Below are 22,256 nucleotides of genomic sequence, written 5' to 3'. Positions count from 1 at the left end.
CCGATAGGCATTAGATACAGTTCCGCACGACCGCCTAAAGAACAAGACATGAGCGTATGGAATATTAGGCCAACTGTGTGACTGAATTGAAGAGATTCTAGCATGTCATACTGAACGGACGAAAGCCTTCAGACGTAAAAGTAACTTCGGGAGTACTCCACGGGGTTATTATAGGATCATTACTTCTCACAATAAATACAAAGGACGTAGTAGATAATGTGGGAAGTTTCATAAGGTTTTTCGCGGATGATTCTGTTGTATACGCGACGCTGGAAAGTTGTAGCAAAGTGCAGGAAGACCTGCGGAATATCGACGGTTGGTGCAGGGAGTGAAAATGATCCTCAAGGTAAACAAATGTAGCATACTGCGAATACATAGAGAGAAAAACTCTTTATTGCATCATTACAAAACTGCAGAACAATCACTGTAGCCGTATGGATTAGCCGAACGGTCTAAGGCGCTGTAGTCATGGACTGTGCGGCTGGTCCTGGCGGAGGTTCGAGTCCTCCCTCGGGCATGGGTGTGTGTGTTTGTCTTAGGATAATTTAGGTTAAGTAGTGTGTAAGCTTAGGGACTGATGACCTTAGCAGTTAAGTCCCATAAGATTTCACACACATTTGAACATTTTTAGTTAAGTCCCATAAGATTTCACACACATTTGAACATTTTTTTTGAATAATCACTGGAAGCAGTTGTTTTTATAAAATGTCTAGCATAAAGCGTACTGAGAGATTCAAAGCGGAATGACCACATAAAATTAATCACGAGTACGGTAGACGATCGAGTGAGATTTATTGCAAGAATCCTTTGGAAATGTAGTATATCAACAAAGGAAGTAGCTTACAAAAAACTCTTACGACTAATACTTAAATATGGCGTGTCGGTATGGGATCTGTACCAAAAAGAGGAAATAGAGAAGATCCAAAGAAGAGCAGCACGTCTCGTCACAGCTCCATTTAGTAAGCGCGAAAACGTCACGGAGGTGCTCAGCAAACTCTAGTGGCAGACGCTGCAAGAGAGGCATTCTGTGTCACGTTATGTGCTACTTTTGCAGTTCGGAGAGCGTACGTTCCTAGAAGAGTGAGTCAGTATACTGCTTCCTCCTATGTTGTTGTTGTGGTCTTCAGTCCAGAGACTGGTTTGATGCAGCTCTCCATACCACTCTATCCTGTGCAAGCTTCTTCATCTCCCAGTACTTACTGCAACCTACATCCTTCTGAATCTGTTTAGTATATACATCTGCTGGTCTTCCTCTACGACTTTTACCCTCGGCGCTGCCCTCCAATACTAAATTGGTGATCTCTTGATGCCTCAGAATATGTCCTACCAACCGATCCCTTCTTCTAGTCAAGCTGTGCCACAAATTTCTCTTCTCCCCAGTTCTGTTTAATACCTCCTCATTAGTTATGTGGTCTACCCATCTAATCTTCAGCATCCTTCTGTAGCACCACATTTCCAAAGCTCCTATTCTCTTTTTGTCTAAACTATTTGTCGCCACGTTTCACTTCCATACATGGCTACACTCCATACAAATACCTTCAGAAAAGACTTCCTGACACCTAAATCTATACTCGACGTTAACAAATTTCTCTTCTTCAGAAACGCCTTCCTTGTCATTGCCAGTCTACATTTTATATCCTCTCTACTTCGACCATCATCAGTTATTTTGCTCCCCAAATAGCAAAACTCATTTACTACTTTAAGTGTCTCATTTCCTAATCTAATTCCCTCAGCATCACCCGATTTAATTCGACTACATTCCATTATCCTCGTTTTGCTTTTGTTGATGTTCATCTTATATCCTCCTTTCAAGGCACTGCCCATTCCGTTCAACTGCTCTTCCAGGTCCTTTGCTGTCTCTGACAGAATTACAATGTCATCAGCGAACCTCAAAGTTTTTATTTCTTCTCCATGGATTTTAATTCCTACTCCGAATTTTTCTTTTGTTTCCTTTACTGGTTGCTCAATATACACATTGAATAACATCGGGGATAGGCTACAACCCTGTCTCACTTCCTTCCCAAACACTGTTTCCCTTTCATGCCCCTTGGCTCTTATAACTGCCATCTGGTTTCTGTAAAGTTGTAAATAGCCTCTCGCTTCCTGTATTTTACCCCTGCCACCTTCAGAATTTCAAAGAGAGTATTCCAGTCAACATTGACAAAAGCTTTCTCTATGTCTACAAATGCTAGAAACGTAGGTATGCCTTTCCTTAATCTATTTTCTAAGATAAGTCGTGGGGTCAGTATTGCCTCACGTGTTCCAACATTTCTACGGAATCCAAACTGATCTTCCCCGAGGTCGGCTTCTACGTATATCTCGCGAAAAGACCATGATGATAAAATTAGAGAGATTCGGGCTCACAAGGAGGCTTATTATCAATCGTTCTTCCCGCGAACCATACGCGACTGGAACAGGAAGAAGGGGAGGTGACAATGGTACACTCAGTACACACCATAATATGGCTTGCGGAGTACAGTTGCAGATGTAGATGTATCGCGTTCGCCAGAGGTTAGTTCAGTATATACGAGGGTTGTCCAGAAAGTAAGTTCCGATCGGTTGTGCAGTGGACACCACAGTGAAAACCCGATGACGCTCTGCACAGATGTGTTGGGTAGTGTCTCTAGTATGACCGTCGATCGCATCAAGACGCTCTTTTCAGTTACGAGCGCACTGTGAGCGAATAAAAAGGTGCCTAGAACTACGATGTCTCCCGCCAAGTAGGAGGGCCCGCTGAGAGGCTTCGCCTTAATGAATGCAGCCCACCTAACACAACTGCCACGCACTTCCTTCCTCATGACATTTCTCATCTGCACTCTGCAGGGGCAGTGAAGACGCTCCTGCAGCCTTTTCGATGGGAAGTGTTCGATCACCCACAACACAGCCCTAATTGGCTCGTCCTGAGTATCATCTCTGTTTACACGAAACGCTGGATACGAAGACAACACTTGGGCGCAGGCTACGCGCTGTAGACCAGCGTAGAGAATTATCGGAAAGCACAGGCGGCTGACTTCTTTGACGACGGTATAGGAAATTTGGTATAACGCTCGGACAAATGTCTAAGTTAGAGCGGCGGCTATGTAGAGAAGTATCTGGAAAGTGTAGCTAACGCTTTCAAATAAAATTTTTCTGATTTTCACTGTGGTTTCCATTTAGCGACTGATCGGACTTACTTTCTGGACAACCTTCGTATATACACTCCTGGAAATTGAAATAAGAACACCGTGAATTCATTGTCCCAGGAAGGGGAAACTTTATTGACACATTCCTGGGGTCAGATACATCACATGATCACACTGACAGAACCACAGGCACATAGACACAGGCAACAGAGCATGCACAATGTCGGCACTAGTACAGTGTATATCCACCTTTCGCAGCAATGCAGGCTGCTATTCTCCCATGGAGACGATCGTAGAGATGCTGGATGTAGTCCTGTGGAACGGCTTGCCATGCCATTTCCACCTGGCGCCTCAGTTGGACCAGCGTTCGTGCTGGACGTGCAGACCGCGTGAGACGACGCTTCATCCAGTCCCAAACATGCTCAATGGGGGACAGATCCGGAGATCTTGCTGGCCAGGGTAGTTGACTTACACCTTCTAGAGCACGTTGGGTGGCACGGGATACATGCGGACGTGCATTGTCCTGTTGGAACAGCAAGTTCCCTTGCCGGTCTAGGAATGGTAGAACGATGGGTTCGATGACGGTTTGGATGTACCATGCACTATTCAGTGTCCCCTCGACGATCACCAGTGGTGTACGGCCAGTGTAGGAGATCGCTCCCCACACCATGATGCCGGGTGTTGGCCCTGTGTGCCTCGGTCGTATGCAGTACTGATTGTGGTGCCCGCATCTCGTGGTCGTGCGGTAGCGTTCTCGCTTCCCACGCCCGGGTTCCCGGGTTCGATTCCCGGCGGGGTCAGGGATTTTCTCTGCCTCGTGATGGCTGGGTGTTGTGTGCTGTCCTTAGGTTAGTTAGGTTTAAGTAGTTCTAAGTTCTAGGGGACTGATGACCATAGATGTTAAGTCCCATAGTGCTCAGAGCCATTTTTGAGCCTGATTGTGGCGCTCACCTGCACGGCGCCAAACACGCATACGACCATCATTGGCACCAAGGCAGAAGCGACTCTCATCGCTGAAGACGACACGTCTCCATTCGTCCCTCCATTCACGCCTGTCGCGACACCACTGGAGGCGGGCTGCACGATGTTGGGGCGTGAGCGGAAGACGGCCTAACGGTGTTCGGGACCGTAGCCCAGCTTCATGGAGACGGTTGCGAATGGTCCTCGGCGATACCCCAGGAGCAACAGTGTCCCTAATTTGCTCGGAAGTGGCGGTGCGGTCCCTTACGGCACTGCGTAGGATCCTACGGTCTTGGCGTGCATCCGTGCGTCGCTGCGGTCCGGTCCCAGGTCGACGGGCACGTGCACCTTCCGCCGACCACTGGCGACAACATCGATGTACTGTGGAGACCTCACGTCCCACGTGTTGAGCAATTCGGCGGTACGTCCACCCGGCCTCCCGCATGCCCACTATACGCCCTCGCTCAAAGTCCGTCAACTGCACATACGGTTCACGTCCACGCTGTCGCGGCATGCTACCAGTGTTAAAGACTGCGATGGAGCTCCGTATGCCACGGCAAACAGGCTGACACTGACGGCGGCGGTGCGCAAATGCTGCGCAGCTAGCGCCATTCGACGGCCAACACCGCGGTTCCTGGTGTGTCCGCTGTGCCTTGCGTGTAATCATTGCTTGTACAGCCCTCTCGCAGTGTCCGGAGCAAGTATGGTGGGTCTGACACACCGGTGTCAATGTGTTCTTTTTTCCATTTCCAGGAGTGTATATATTCTCTGTTGGGAAACGCTACAAGACAGGCGCTGCCCATCGCATAGAGGCTTGCCTCAAAAATCACGGGAGCCCACGTTTCAATACCTACTGCTTCCACCATCTTATATCCCGCAAATGACCGAGGAAGAACAGTTAGAGATACTGGATAATACCAACTGTCGTGACCATAAGTCGCGACCCTGCAAGCTTGACGTCCCTCAACCAACTAAGTTGCACGGGACGGCCGACTCTCCAGGCCAAACGAGTCGTCCAACAAGTTCTAGCAGCCTGCTGCAGAGGCCGTTAGCAGGGCCGAACTATGTTTCACGTCACGCATAAACTGGAACAAATAGGGCGGAGCGTAGTACCACTGTGCAGCAGGCTGTATGGCGAGCTCCGTAGATTACCTGGGGCATGACTGTATAGTACCCAGAGCTATAATGGAAAGAGACCCACTCCAGGTTCGTCAAGATTAAAGACTACACCGAAGACAATGCATATGAAAAGGAGAACAGCGAAATAATAAAAAGTAAGCTGAGAATTCAGCCCTAAATGGAAATAGTTCACATAACTGAGGCTATAAGGGCCCAAATAGTGTGGCCAAGTTCCGACGAAAGTTTGAGTTCAACTTCCAGTCGCTGTCGCCTCTACCTCTCTAGTCCGTCGCAGCTCACCTGTCCGTGGAAGAATCCGTCACTTTTCGACAAAGCACGACATCGCTACGGTAGTGCCTACGCAAGACGGGAGAGTTTATTGTGCACTATTTTGATGTATTGTTTTCTCAGAGCACGACTGTCACAGGCTGGGAATATTGTGCAACGATCTCTTTGAGTATTTGTCTCACTGAACAAATATGTGCTTTGAAAACTGAATTTATTGTCATTTCAGTAGTTGTGCTTGTAGGTATGCGTGCCTGATTCTTGGCCGGGAGCAGCGCACTTGTTTACACTGGTATAAGCGGCACCTCGGTGTTTGTCGCCAAAATACACGCTGGTGACAATGTATAGCTATAATACCAAGAATATTTCTTCTTGTGCACCATATGCAAAGAGGAAAGGAAAGGTGAGATAATATGCTCTCCACCACACATCATATGGCGGCTTACAAAGTACAGATATCGTTGTGTACCTGCTGTAAGCGGCGCAGCGCTTCCTTTGTACGTAGCGTTTGCTCTGATGCTTTCCGTGTTAAGCCACACAAGTTTATCTGTGACTCATTCGGCATGAAATCGTATTGCCCAATATGAAGCGTGCGCATTTGTTTCTCCAAGTATTAATAAAAGCGAATTACACTCAGTTTTGCATTGAAAAAGACTCGGTAGTGTACAGTCAAAATATTTGTACAAGCATTTCCGAAAATTTGTTAAAATACACTCTGAAAGAATTTTAAGAATATGTGGAGGTAAAGCCCTAGGGCTCTCGTGTCGGCATGTCTGTAAGAGTCTGTCCTCCGCCACAACTCGTAATCCTATTCGTCCTCTTCTACATTTAGTTTCACAGTACGACAATCTGAATTCGAGAACTCCGCTCGTAAGCACCCGTAGCTTAGTGATCTGGTGTTATCTGACATTCAATGCGAAGTTAATGCCTAATGGAATCTTCACAGCTGTCGTATAATGACACGCAACACTGAAGTTTGAATCCGTGTACTGTTGTTTGATGCTACCGTGCTGTAACGCTTTTAACGTTGTCGGCCTGTCAGTCCGCACTTGTTAATAGTGTTAATATCAATGATTTTGAAATTACAATCGTGTACAGCTGGATTTCTGTTTCATCTCACTTTATTAAGCAGCATCTAACAGTGGCCTAGACAGTAGTTTTTATTTACATCTCTGATATTATGCTTCTTGGTTGTAAACAGTCCTGGAACTTTATTGTTTGATACACTTTCAGTGTGTGTTGATGTTGCATTGCGTTTGTGATCTTGCTTTCCTGCTGGTAAAGCGTGCTGCATCCCGCACTATCGATAGTTATCAGTACAGGAAACAAACACAGAAAAGAAAGCGTAATAACAAAGCACAAAAGTGAGTAGGGAGATATGAAATTTTCTATCTTTTATTGCGATGTCTAGATAACGAACCATCATTTTTATCTGAATGTGTGTCTTCATGATTAAATACCGAATTTTCGATAAGACTCACATTGATTCTCGGTAATTTTACTCTCATTCCACCAGTTTAGATCTCAGTCAGGTTTCCGTTTAGCTGAAATGTGTATATATTCCTATCGCATACTATTAACTTATTGTTCTATTTCAGTTTTGTAAGTACTTTCCCTAATGTTGTTTGTCATACTGATCTCGATCAATGGATCCATTTTCTAGAGCGGTTTTGATATTCGATTTGTATGAACATACATGGATAAAAAATCACAAAAATTAACGTGGTATAAAATGATGCAACGATTTCCAACAACTGACGATAGGATCTTAATCTCGTGAAATATCTCTTGCTTCGCCAGTCGTTACCCGTATTTTGAAGACAGCGAACAAGTAACTGATCTCTGTATTGCAGTTTGAAATTTCTTCACGACACATTGGCCCGAATCGGTAGCGCGCGGAAAAATTATTTATTTCTTTGTTTTCCAAGTTTTATGGTTTATGGATAACATTCCCATAAGATTTAAAATTATGTGGATCCTACTTCTTCAGTACGCTAAAATTTATGGCTTGTAACGGCGTTATGAAACACACATTTAAGAAATTAATCTCGAAATATGTAAGCAGTTTCTACGGACGTAAACTGAGTGACTGCAATCAAAACTGTTGGTAATAATATCTCTTGTAATGTGTCAGGTAATGATTAAAACCGTATTACTACGGCTGTTCGTAGTAGTTAATGTGGTACGGGGTATCCACATGAAACCTCAATCTTTTACAAATGCAATTAAAAGATAATTGTGATACTTAGATACTTGCGATTTGCGACACCATATAAAGCAACTCAAGAAGTTTTGTGTGGGCATTTTTTTAAACGACTGATTTTTTATGTAAATAATTACCAGAAATGACTATGCTTCAAGAGGGAGACGAATGCGTGGTGTGATATGCGGAAACGAAATGATTCATTACTGTTCAAAGAAATTTCCGACGTAAATTTCAATTGTAGCGAGCAGATGCTAAAGCTTATAAAATTTTGGTAGGACAAGATCATAGCCACTAGGAGCGTAAACAGAGACTTATGTTGTGCGAGAAAAGCTGAGAAAAGCTACATTTGATGAAAACGTAGCAGAGACCAGAGTACCTTCCAGAGCAGTCCATCAAAGTCAGTTTGTAGCACACGCGAGCTAAATTCCACTCGCGCAACAGTTAACCAGATGCTGCATAAATGACTTCGCTTGTACTCATGCAAAGATCACGTCATGCAAGCATTGAAGCGAAACGGCTGGCAGCCTCGCCACGAAGTTATAGAAACCCCAATTGTCTGTGATATGTCGTTTTCTCTGACTAAGCAAACTTCCACTTACGTGTAGGTCTACCAAATCAATATTATTAGAAGCAGGGCAATGTTTTGCAAAACGCCAGACGATTTTGAAAAAGCTCGATAATGTATTTTAGACTGAATACATCCTTTATGTTTTACACAGTGGAGTAATAAACATGCTCCAACCTCAATATGAACGGGAAATAATGAGGCATACTTCTATTTAATAGGATACAATCGTATACAGCGACAGTACTTTACTGAAATTCTCAGTGAATCAGCGGAGGTTCGAGTCCTCCCTCGGGCATGGGTGTGCCTATAATATAATCTGTATTCGTTTGTTCCATAAATGGTTCCTGTGAACACAAAAACATTGTAGTGCCAATCATTTTTTAATGCACCAAGTACATCATCTCGTATCGAGATATCGTATAGGTCTACTATGAAGGCTACGTTTCTCCAAACAGTGACGCCATTGGTAGCGAAACCTGTCAAAAATATATACTAGGGTTGTCCAAAGAGTAAGTTCCGATCGGTCGCTAAATGGATACCACAGTGAAAACCGGATGACGCTTTGCACAGATGTGTTGGGTAGTGTGTCAATCGCATCAAGACGCTCTTTTCAGTTGTGAGCGCACTGTGAGCGAGTAAAGGTGCCTAGAACAACGATGTCTCCCGCCAAGTAGGAGGGCCCACTGAGAGGATTCGCCTTAATGAATGCAGCCCACCTAACACAACTGCCACGCACTTCCTTCTTCATGGCATTTCTCAGCCGCACTCTGCGGGGGCAGTGAAGACGCTCCTGCAGCCTTTTCGATGGGAAGTGTTCGATCAGCCACAACACAACCCTGATTGGCTCGTCCTGAGTATCACCTCTGTTCACATGAAACGCTGGATACGAAGACAACACTTGGGTGCAGGCTACGCGCTATGGACAAGCGTAGAGAATTATCGGAAAGCACAGGCGGCTGCCTACTATGACGATGGTGTTGGAAATTTGGTATAACGCTCGGACAAATGTCTAAGTCGGAGCGGCGACTGCTTACAGAGGTATCTGGAAAGAGTAGCTAACGCTTTCAAATAAAATGTTCCTGATTTTCAAGGTGGTTTCCATTTAGCGACTGATGGGAACTTAGTTGCTGGACAGTCCTCTTAGTAGCCAAATGTCCAAATTACGGTTTACGGAAATTCGTTAGCTGATGTAATGCAACTTCCTTACCAAAAAGCCGGACATTTTCTATAAAAACAAAAATACTAACTAGACATTAAACTAAAGCATCGAAAAGTCGGAGTTGTCCGGCGAGACATGGGGAGGTTAATCGGCACAACATTCGCATCTAGGGTTGGGGAAAACCCCACACTTTTAGGCAACATGTCAGAGATTGCGAAAAAGTGAATGTGTTGTGCACGCTGATGAAAGACAGCATAGTTTGGCTACTCTTCTTCATCCAACCAAAGATAAAAGGAAACGAGCATCTGTATGTGCTTGATCAATTTTCTTTGCTTCAGCTTCTTCCCTCCATCTGAATATGATCTTCCAACAGCAGGCTGCGCAATCGACTTTTGTTCACATGTTTTTGCTTTCTTGGACTCAAAAATTCCACAGCGATGAATAAAACATGATGGATCAATCAAACGGCCACTGCGATTTGTAGACAAATAGGAAGGACATTGTGTGTGCCACCTCTGCACGTGATCTTGGCGATCTCCGCAGACGAATTGTAGATACAATAGCCTCAAATACTTGCTTGCACCACTTGCCTATATGCACATAGGTGGAGATAAAGTATCGTCTAAAAATTTCATGGGCTAGGAAAGAAGCCCACATAGCAGAAAACTGTTCTTATAGACGTAATTTCCTGCGCTCCTGCGACAAATATCGTGTACAGCGACTGACGTAAAAACGAGAGTGATGTTGCAGATCTGTTTACTTATACAATTCATCTTTATAGATTCCTTTTGCGTTCGCGGAAGTCTGCATTTGTTTCCCAACTGCTCAAAACATTCCTGCGAGTCGTTTCCTGCGAGGTCGCGCGCGAGCTATAGTGTGTTTGCCTCAATGTGGAGCATGACAACGAGTCTGTGGTGAACCAAGCGTCCGCTTCCACTAAGACGATCGAGGAACTTGATATTTGTCACATATTACGATCATAATTAGATGTCAAAAAGCGGCAGTGAATTAATACCTCGCGGCATATAGCTACATAGTTTCGTTTGTTAGGTGTCGAAGTATTGTACCCGCTCAGTAGAAACAAAGCTTAATTCGATCTGTAACCGAAAACGACGACGCAAAATTACGGTGTAGTTACGGGCCAGTCAGAACTTCACCGGCAGCATAAAAAACTATGGAGTACATTATTCAACGCACATTATAAACTACGTCGTACCTATACACGATCGACGCCAGTTCGGTTTCCGAAAATATCACAGCATAAAAAACAAATTAATTAAAGTGTCCGACACTCTCACGTTAGCTGTGGAAAGGCGAGAAGTGTCTTTTTTAATGTTGCTTGATATCAGTCAGTCTTTTGATACCACTGATTTAGATATATTACTTCTGAAAATGAAACAAATGAGTTTCTCAAATAGAGCACTCATTTCGCTAGAGTACTGTATGAAAAACAGATATCAACAAGACGTCCGTGAAACGCAGAATTCATTGTTGAAAAGAAGTCCCCCAGGGCTCAATCCTAGTTCCGTTGCATTTCAGCACTTATACAAACGAAACCCATCTCTGTTGAATTCGTGTAATTATTACTCACATGAGTCAGTATCAAACTATAGTCAACAGCCAGCCCTTCGAATATCAGTTCATCACCTCAGACGCGAATGTTTGTGTAGTATTATAACATGGATAAAACTATCTGAATCCTGAGGTGTCATGTGTAATCGCTGCAGGGTACTGACTGTTTGTGAGAGAACATATCTCTGAAGCACTTCCTCCTATTATTGCTGACTATACCCCACTACCCTATCAAAAACAGTAAAACATCTCGATATAATCCTGGTTGAGCCTCTAAATTGGGCGGAACCAACTGTAACGCTATGGATGCACAGTAAAAGATTTTCAGGTATTTTAATCTAAAATAGTTCAGAGCCGAATATCTACTACTGTGATACGACTCAGCACGACACAAAGAGTGAAAACTCCAGACAGCTGGATACAGCCATTAATGCTTGCGTAGGACCCATTTGTACCTTACGGTTATTTGTTCATATTATGTCTTAAGCTCACTTAAGATGAATGCGACAATCATATAAGAGACAGAATTTTCACAATCTCTGCATTTTTCATCAGTTATTTAGTCTCTGAACTCCCATTGTCATTTTTGATACATCAAATACCTATCATCATTCTATAAATCCGGTTCAAGGTCTAAGGCGTCTACCATGTTGAGTGTACTTACATGGGACATTCCAACGTTTCGCTATTACCTTCTCAATTTTTGCCGTACGTTTGAGGAATAAATTTTCAACTATACCGTACAGAGTCTAGAACTGCGTTGCATTCTAGAGGACAATGAAACATTTCCTGTTACAGACGAAGCTTCTCTCACTGAATAATCTAGATGGCTTGGTCAGTTCTAATCAGTATCTGTGTCATTCTTGGCACACGCTGTTTTTCTTATCAATTCTTTTCCTCTTTTCCCGTTTCCATATCTCTCATTATCTCTTTTGCTAGTTTTTCTGTTTTTCTATGCAGCTCTTCTCTGGACTGGTTTCCTTCTCCAGATTTACTCCTTTCAGTACTACTGTCGTGCATTTCTGTTACGACATCAATGCACAAATCTGACAGGAATATTGTTCCTTAAAATTATTATTATCATGTAAAGTCATGTTCTATGCACATTATAATGTCATCTGTAACCAGAACCTCTAAGAGTGGTCGATTGATGTGAGAGAAGGTCCTGTGCTTGCCAGATGAAATAAATGCATAAGTAAATTAATTAATTTAAAATGTAAACGCCTGTAGCGATGTCTTAAACGCAGGAAGTACAGTGTGGGTAAAAAGACAACTGAAAAAACTTACATGTTCGCCCTTCTAGTTCACAGAAAAGAAGGTGATTAACGCAATAAAGAAACACAGAGTCGATTCAATACGTAATAAAACTCTGATGAATGGCTTACATTGACAGATGTAAGGAAAAGTCGAAGCTAGGGTACTAATGGATGTCAAATCGCATGAAAGTTTTATTTAGAATCACAAAGAAGAAATGAAAGCTAGACGAAATCAACGGTGGCTTGCACTTGTTTCACAACTCCAATAGGACAGATCGTCTTCTACTGTCTGCCGCAAAGTGGAACAACCAAACGAAATACTCTTTGTGTGTCTGACGCTAAAATGGTGGCTTCTTTGGATTCCAAGGACTTACCAAAGACGTTAAAGCCACGAATGCCTGTGGAAACGACTTCGTTATTTTCACTATTCGCTTTTCGTTCCAATTCTATTTTCGGACCAGTCATTTATTAAAGAGGTTCTATCCAGCTTCACCGAGGGGAAACTACTCGTGTCTCTACGAAATGGTGTATCTGCTAACTATTGGAAGAATTCGACATGTTCTAGTACAGACGTTTGACTTCAGTTCAGCGTTTACGCATATGAATTACCGCTAGAGAATACACAGCCAAAAGGATTAACTTCTTATGCTGTTGAAATAATTCTTTAATACTTAAGCAACCGTCGCATTCATTATTCATGAGGGATGAAAATACTTCTAAAGCCCTGTAACACAAGCTCATCCGTTTACGATGATGAAACTACCGCCATTCAATACCGTAAGTAATTTCACAAACTGGAACGTGTCTTAATAACAAATGTTACCAGGGTATCAAACGACGATTCTCCCATAGCTACTGTTTCATTTTCAGTTTTATTAACAACTTATATTTCATAACTCTAAAACCTAGCATGACGTACAGATTGAACAATACACCCATTTTAAGATCGACGAGAGTTCATCAGACCGTTAATGGCGCAAACAAACCAGTTCTATCAAGGGCAAGGGCAGAGACTACATTGTAGTGAACAGAAATTTACTACGTAGTTTAGTTTTTGGTCAGTGCACATCTAGCGTTTCTCCAGTGAGTTGACTCATTCTGTTAGGGGAACAAATGGATATTATTCTGCCATAACTATTTGATCCAAATGATTTTCAGTCACAATTCACTACATTTTTGGAAACCCATCGCCATCTAAATATGGTGAATAGGGTGGATGTACCGACAAGGTCGTGTTTCCGATTCCTCAGTTTTCCCATTGCCAAATCATCTCATTACCCTGACGAGAAGTGGTTTATTTATTTTGCAGACCGGGCATCGACCAACACGTTTTGCCATCTCCACTGTCCGGAATACTTTCATCCTTTGCGAAGGAAACGATTAGTAGAATATCTTCTGGGTCCCGTAAAACTGTGGTCGTCAGCTATCGGCACCGCCTTTTTTTTAGTACAGTTTCAACGATCTCTAGCCACTATTTTGTTTCTGGCGTGAATTAAGGGATTCGTGCTTCGTCAGTTGCAGTCAAACAGAGCACAAAATCTGCTGGAATCTTCCCGATTGTATCTTTTAGGCAGACTAAGTGTGTGCTGTTTTGAAGTGACGAGGCACATTAAAAATGTATGTCGAACCGGGACTCGAATCTGGAACCTTCAGAGTCATTGGCAATGCTCTTGCTGACTGACCTCTCACTTTTTTAAGTAAATTCTTTATTGAACTGGAATACAAGAATTACAAGATTTTACAAGGGTTAATGCATAACTCAACCATTAACGGTGTGTCCTTCAAATTATTTGCATTAATAATAATAATATGATGACAGAAAAGCTTGTTACAACAGTGAAACAATTTGTATCCTCAGAAACAAATTTTTTAAAGAGCATCAATTGGTTTTAGTTCATCGTGTAGAATATTTTCTTTATGCCACGTTGTATATTGTTTGAACTGCTTGTATATACAAATTAGAGAAATTAATCTACAGTGTTACAACAATTGCTGTATTTAAGTTTTTACTTAAAATAGGTATTTCACTTGTGTTGCAAGAAAACGAAGAAGCGATTATTAATTTGATGATATGAATGATTTGTTCTGATTTTTTTGTAGGTGAAAGTGATCTGTTAATTATCGTTAAGTAATCTGTGTAGGCCTACATATGAAATTATACGTGAGATGAAAAACATTTCTACCTCTCAGAATTAAAATAATAATAATAAACTTTTTAAAAATACAAAATTAAATCATACTGTTCATAGTATGAAAGCTTTCACGACCGAATGACATATCTTCTGGTAAACCTTCCGGGATGTAAGTTCGTGGTCTATGAAACTCTTCAGCTGCTAACGTTTCGTCCAGAGCTGCGCTGGACGTCTTCAGAGGGGTGTTTCTCCTCCGGTGAGTCTTGCCGACTCCGGTGAGTCTTGCTGGCAAGACTCACCGGAGGAGAAACAGCCCTCTAAAGATGTCCAGCGCAGCTCTGGACGAAACGTTAGGAGCTGAAGAGTTTCATGGACCACGACCTTACATCCCGGAAGGTTTACCAGAAGATAAATCATACTGTGATTAGCACCTGTTGCATTCTCATATGTGATCTCAAATAGGCTGCGTTTTAAGTCTGTTTTCCCTTTATTTAACATGATTTTTGCAGCTGTTATGTTGTAATAGGTGATTATGTTACTGACTAATGAGCACTCTCCATCGTCGTTTTGCTTTCTAAACATGCCTTTAGAGTCCTACGCAGATAACTGTGCGCTGACGGCCAATATCTGATTGCTAGATGAGGCTTAAGACTCCCATGTTGTTACGACAAATCGTCGATAAATTCCTGTATATCGATGCCCCTGAATTTGGCGAGAAAACAGCACTTGCTCAAAAAGCCTGGCAGATACAGTGTGTTTAGCGTCAGGAAAAAATTTACCATCTGGTCGACGTTTATCATATTTTTGGCGGTTAATGTGGATACGACCCATGACACGCCCACATAGCTTCAATTTTGGCAGTACCTCCGACTTACTCTTTAAACTTAACAGACTTTCTCCTGCGTACCGTACCTAGAATTTTGCTCAGGAAATATTTAAATAGAGTTTGTTTATGGTCAACGTACAGCAAATATGATGGCCATACTACGCAAAGCTTCCTAGTGCTTAATTGTTCATGTAAAACTTGTACTAACGTTCCTCGTCATAGGACTGTTGAATTGCCTACTTCGTGAATCTGTGATTATCAGAACTACCAATAATATACGTTTCCACAATGTTTTCAACGTTGCTTACAGTTTTGTGACTCCACACACGTGAATTATCTCCAAGTGGAGACATTTGAATTCGTCTGACAATATTTAAACCGTGGAACTGAAGGAGCAGAGACCTTATGCTCTGGCACAAAATTTGTACGAGCATCCTTGAGAGATGAAACAAATCGAAGAATTTTATGACGGAGCGCTATTACAGTTAATAAACTGTTTTGCTGATAAATTCCGTATTCGACTTACCTTATTGCACAACACGTACCAAGATAAGAAAAATTTAATTTAATTGATGTCAACGTCACCGTGGTATCAGGATGAAAATTTTTCACATTGTTACCGTAAATAAAATGGCTATTGTTAATTCAGTTCAGTATTTAATAATGAAATATTATGTTTTCGGAACAACGCCTTCAACTTACAGCAGCATTGGGTGCAGCTACATTTCTTCCACAGTGCGATAATCAAACAACATCTGATAACAGACAACAAAAAAGGTCACACAGCCATATTAACAAATGGACGATCACAAACATTACCTGATGAGTTCCAAAGTAGTTAATTTATTTCGAAGACAGTCGACGATCAAAAACCGAGGTAGCCTGCTAGCAGAAGCAAAGTGTCATTGAGCACGCTACGAAAGAAATGTCACGATAAGCTTAGGCTGAATGCCTGACCGACACGCGAGCGCCGGTTAAGGGGCAATGACAATTAATTGAGGCCAGCGAACCGTGTGACGTAGGCGACAGGCGCGAAAGCACAGTACTACTAGAGGGCACTACCGCTAAAGGCGGCTTCTTGTTGGGGGGTAAATGATACTTACAGAACACCATTTCAAATGTGTAATGTTGCACTACTGGCCATTAAAATTGCTACACCACGAAGACGACGTGCCACAGACGCGAAATTTAACCGACAGGAAGAAGATGCCGTGATATGCAAATGATTAGCTTTTCAGAGCATTCACACAAGGTTGGCGCCGGTGCCGACACCTACAACGTGCTGACATGAGGAAAGTTTCCAACAGATTTCTCATACACAAACAGCAGTTGGCCGGCGTTGCCTGGTGAAACGTTGTTGTGATGCCTCGTGTAAGGAGGAGCAATGCGTACCATCACCTATCCGACTTTGATAAAGGTCGGATTGTAGCCTATCGCGATTGCGGTTTATCGTATCGCGACATTGCTGATCGCGTTGGTCGAGATCCAAACACTGTTAGCAGAATATGGAATCGGTGGGTTCAGGAACGCCGTGCTGGATCCCAACGGCCTAATGGCACTACCAGTCGAGATGACAGGCATCTTATCCGCATGGCTGTAACGGATCGTCCAGCCACGTCTCGATCCTTGAGTCAACAGATGGGGACGCTTGCAAGACAACAACCATCTACACGTACAGTTCGACCACGTTTGCAGCAGCATGGACTATCAGCTCGGAGACCATGGCTGCAGTTACCCTTGACGCTGCATCACAAACAGGAGCGCCTGCGATGGTGTACTCAACGACGAACCTGGGTGCACGAATGGTAAAATGTCATTTTTTCGGATGAATCCAGGTTCTGTTTACAGCATCATGATGGACGCATCCGTGTTTGGCTACATCGCGGTGAACGCACATTGGAAGCATGTATTCGTCATCGCCACACTGGCGTATCACCCAGCGTGATGGTATAGGGTGCCATTGGTTACACGTCTCGGTCACCTCTTGTTCGCATTGACGGCACTTCGAACAGTTGGCGTTACATTTCAGACGTGTTACGACCCATGGCTCTACCCTTCATTCGGTCCCTGAAAAACCCTACAATTCAGCAGGATAATGCACGACCGCACGTTACAGGTCCTGTACGGGTCTTTCTGGGTAGAGAAAATGTTCGACTGGTGCCCTGGCCAGCACATTCTCAAGATCTCTCACCAATTGAAAACGTCTGGTCAATGGTGGCCGAGCAACTTGCTCGTCACAATACGCCAGTCACTACTCTTGATGAACCGTGCTATCGTGTTGAAGCTGCATGGGCAGCTGTACCTGTACACGCCATCCAAGCTCTGTTTGACTCAATGCCCAGGCGTATCATGGCCGTTATTACGTCCAGAGGTGGTTGCTCTGGGTACTGATTTCTCAGGATCTATGCACCCAAATTGCGTGAAAATATAATCAGATGTCAGTTCTAGTATAATATATTTGTCCAATGAATACCCGTTTATCATCTGCATTTGTTCTTGGTGTTTTAATGGTCGGTAGTGACTTCTTTTTCTGATTTTCCTTTCTTACCTATTTCACTCCTATTCAATGAAACCTACTAAATGAGGCGGACTAAGTAGTTTAGTCGCCCAAAGATATCGCTGCAAAGACGGTTGAAACATCGGTTTTTTAGTACGTGGTGTAGCCTTTACGGGCGTCAATGCATGCGCCGACTCTGGCATCAAGTCGATCGTACAGATGGGGAATGCTGTCCTGGGACGCTTTATGCCACGCCTGCTCGACCTGTTCACGTAGTGTAGTAGGAGTTGTTGGCTGACGAGTTGCACCGAGTCACTTCTCGTTCCATCGTATCCCACACGTGCTCGATTCGAGACAGGTCCAGAACCTGTGCTGGCCACGGAAGTTATTGCAAAGTCTTGCAGAGCACTTTGAGTTTCACGGACAGTATCTGGACAAGCATTATTCTGTTGGAACAAGTCACGACCCTGTTGCAAGAATGGCAAAATAAGGTTCTAATAACACCCTGCACGTACCGAGCGCTGGTCTGCGTCCCCTCCAGAAACACCAAAGGTAAAAGACAGTCGTAGCTTGAAACTACAATGAAATCCAGACCATTAGCTGCTTATAGGCAGTGAGACATATCAACGGGGACAGTTGAAAATTTGTGCCCCGACCGGGATTCGAACCCGGGATCTCCTGTTTACATGGCAGACGCTCTATCCGACTTTTTTTTCTTTTTGTCGATATAGTTCGTTGCATTTGGTCTGGGCGGACGCCACAAGACATCCGTTAAAGTTGATCGTTGTTTCCTTTACTGAGTTTGTTATTACAGAGGGACGGCAGACCTCTGACCGAACACGCTGAGCTACCATGCCGGCCGTCTGAGCCATCGAGGACACAGAACGGTAGTGCAACTGCAGGGACTTATCTCTGGCTCGCTCCCCGTGAGACCCACATTTCCAGTCTACTAAATAAATGTAAATGTCGTGTGACTAGGGCCTCCCGTCGGATAGACCGTTCGCTACTTTGGCGACTTGCGCGTCGATGGGGACGAAATGATCATGATTACGACAACACAACACCCAGGCCCAGAGCCGAGAAAATCTCCGACGCAGCCGAGAATCGAACCCAAGCCCTTAGGATTGACATTCTGTCGCGCTGACCACTCAGCTACTGGGGGCGGACTCCAATCTACTGTCCACACACTACATTTGTAGTGCCCCTGCCCACTATACTCACTGATATTTTTTCAACGCCTGGGGAAGCAGCTAACGGTCTGGATTTCATTGTAATTTCATTCTTCGAGAGCTGCATGGTCACCAATGGTATATGTGCTTCCGGATATGTTCGAAAGGACAGATACCATCTTCATATAGAGTCGTAGCTTGTACCACCATAGAGCCTGCGGTGTGGCCAGTGTGTGATGGACGAATGCACTCCACGAGGCAGCACTCATCAGGTCTACGTCGTACGCACAGACGACCATCACACGCGTGCAGGCAGAATCTGCTCTCATTGCCGAAGACCACGGTGCGGCATTCCATCTTCCAAGAGATCCTCTGACGGCACCAGTCGAGCCGTGCACCTCGATGCTGTGGTGTGAGAGGAAGACAGGCTAGAGTTGTGCGTGCCTGCAGTCCATTGCTATTAATGGGTTAGTAACAGTTCGTATTGACACGTCTTTGGTCACAAGACTTTTTATCTGTGCTATGGTAGCTTTACTATACGCCACTGCTACCCTTACGATACAATGATCCCGGCGGGCTCCTATGCTGTGTGGACGTTCAGAACCTCTTCTACGTGAGCAGGAATGTTAACGTGACCATTGACACCAGCATCGTTGCACTACTGACGTAACACTCCCATCATGTGTGGCAGACCATCCCGCCACTCGGGAGGCCACAATTTGACCCCTTTCAAGCCCGTTCATTTCGCTGCTTCCTTCACACGTTTGCGCCACACTGAGCCTTCTGGCTTTTCGCATTCCCGTTTAAAGGGAAGACACAAATGGCACAAATCATCGACAGTACACCTGCTATCCGTCAGGTGGCGTATGCCGTCACCGGTAGTGTAGTTGTGTCAGTGTTTCATAATGACACGTCCATACATGTGAAAGTACTTTATTCAAGTTTTTGTTTTGCTTTAATAATTATTAGTATTTGATATATTTAGAAGTATCTTCTATTTCTGCTGTGTATAGAACACATCCAATCAATAAGTTCTATTGTAAATTCCTTTCCTTGGCGTCTTCTGAAATTACTCATATCTGTTGCCCTTTCCAACGCTAAATTAATTATTCGTAGGTGTTTTAACGACCCACCGTATCCCTTCTTCTGTTAAGCTTTCCATATACTTCTTTTCTCAAGTGTTTTGTCTGTCTATACCTCATTTGATGATTATTGTCAACTTAACATTCGCCTGCAGTACCCCATTTCAGATGCGTCACGTTTCGCGTTTTCTGATTTTCGATCCTGTTCTATTTCGCTCCTACGCCTTAGTGCTGAAAAAGAAGAGCTGCGTACAGTTCTACTTCACCTCTATGTCGAACATGGAACTATTGCACCTCTTAATCACAGATTCTGATGAGTCTTAAGTATGACGTACAGGGAGGTGTCCGGAGTACCTGGGAAACGACTTTATATGCGACGGCCCTTGGTTTCCGAGAAAATTGATGTTGAAGTTTTTTCCGTAGCGCCTTTATCCATCACGTTTATCATATTTCGACCGAACAAATGTTGCGCAGGGGATAATGGTGGGATGGTGCAAAGACATGTCAGCATCTCCCTGTAACGACTGAAGCAATTTCTAGCAAAACTGGCAAACGTGTCATTTGCTATCTCGAAAAAATTAGTGTGACAGTAAAAAACCTGTAGCATTCCTATGGTTCCGGGTTTGTGGTGAAAAGGAGTTATACAAAAGCGTAAGTCAGTAAGTCCTGGAGGAATTTCAAGCAAATACATGACTCGTTATTTGTATAAATATACTGTGGGAATGACGTATTGTAGTGATTCGTCCCATTCCTTGAGTGAGAGGTATCACGTCCTTAAATATATATGTCAGAGAAAAGTTGTCCGTGACAGAATAGTCGATGAGTGGTGAGCATCCCACTGTTGGCAGGAGTTTTAAATCGTAGGTGCTGATACCAGAGATAACGATCCAGCGATTGTACGCCAGTAGGTAGCAGTCAGACGACCCTAAATGCTGATGTGGAGATAGGAATTCCAAGGAGCGGGCGGTGCGGAAGAAAGAGCTCTAGCTCCGTGAAATCTAAGAACACGAAATGTCAAAGTTAATAAATGTATTGTAATTGTTACTAATCAAGTTGAATATCAGATCTGATATGTACATAGTACAGAGAGAGACAGTATATGAACTGGTGGCTGTCCTCATTTATCATGTATCGAGTTGTATTTTGAAGACAATATAAGAAGGTGAATTTAATCTCACTTCTTAATTATGTGGTGGAGTGAAAGAGAATGAGAAGTTAATTTTCGGCAGCTTTACCTGCAGCCTGTAAGGAGGCGACGTCGGAGCCAGTTTGGAGGAAGAAGGCACATGGTTCAAATGGCAGTCCCCTAGAATTTAGAACTACTTAAACCTAACTAACTTAAGGACATCACACATATCCATGCCCGAGGCAGGATTCGAACCTGCGACCGCAGCGGTCGCGCGGTTCCAGACTGTAGCGCCTAGAACCGCTCGGCCACCCCGGCCGGCGAAGGCACATGGTTTCAGGGCACAGACTAGCCGGACCCAGATTAATAACATTTAACGATGACCGAATATTAAGAAAACAACATTCATTGTATATAAAAGTGTGTTCAGGTGGCAAGTTATTTAAGTGTTTGGCGCATGAGGTGAAGCATAACGAACCACCACGCAACCCAAGCCTACCTGAAACATTTCCATACCCCTACTATCGCTAGGGGTGTGTGTGAGGGTGACAAGCGGCGACATACAGAAAAGTCCGAAGACAACTTGTATTTTATTCCTGTAGTCAGTGGATTTGGAATACTTCAAAAGTATGAATCACAGTCTGTTTCTAATTGGCGTCACGAGTGTCCTAACCAAAATGTTTGTTTTTGCAGAAGACGGAAAGACCAACAATATTATATATCCCAAAGAACTTCAACAAAATTTTACTAATTTGGTTTAATCCACAAAGATCATTTAATTTTGACATGTAAATGCGTCTGCTTTGAATATGTGTACTTACTTAGAAAGAAAAAGAGGCGCTGCAACGCACATCAGGAGAAGTTAGAGATTTATATTTTGAACTGCAACCATTGTAGTTGTAAGTTAAAGAACTGAATAATAAAGTAATTATATGTAATGAGAGAGAGAGAGAGAGGGAGAGAGAGAGAGAGAGAAGGGGGGGGGGGGGCAGGAGTGAAAGGAGATAAACATCTAGAAGAGAATATAAAGTCAAAACAGTGCTGATGGCTGAAAACAAGAAACAAACAACATGAAATTTCTTGCAATGAAAATGACATGACAAAGGTATAGTAACTAACGGAATACACTAAACACAATGCAATTAGAGATTCACACTAAATAGCTTGTAGGTCGTCT

Source organism: Schistocerca americana, chromosome 4, assembly GCF_021461395.2.
Source record: "Schistocerca americana isolate TAMUIC-IGC-003095 chromosome 4, iqSchAmer2.1, whole genome shotgun sequence".
Lineage (NCBI taxonomy): Eukaryota > Metazoa > Arthropoda > Insecta > Orthoptera > Acrididae > Schistocerca > Schistocerca americana.
Note: the sequence above shows the minus strand (reverse complement) of the source record.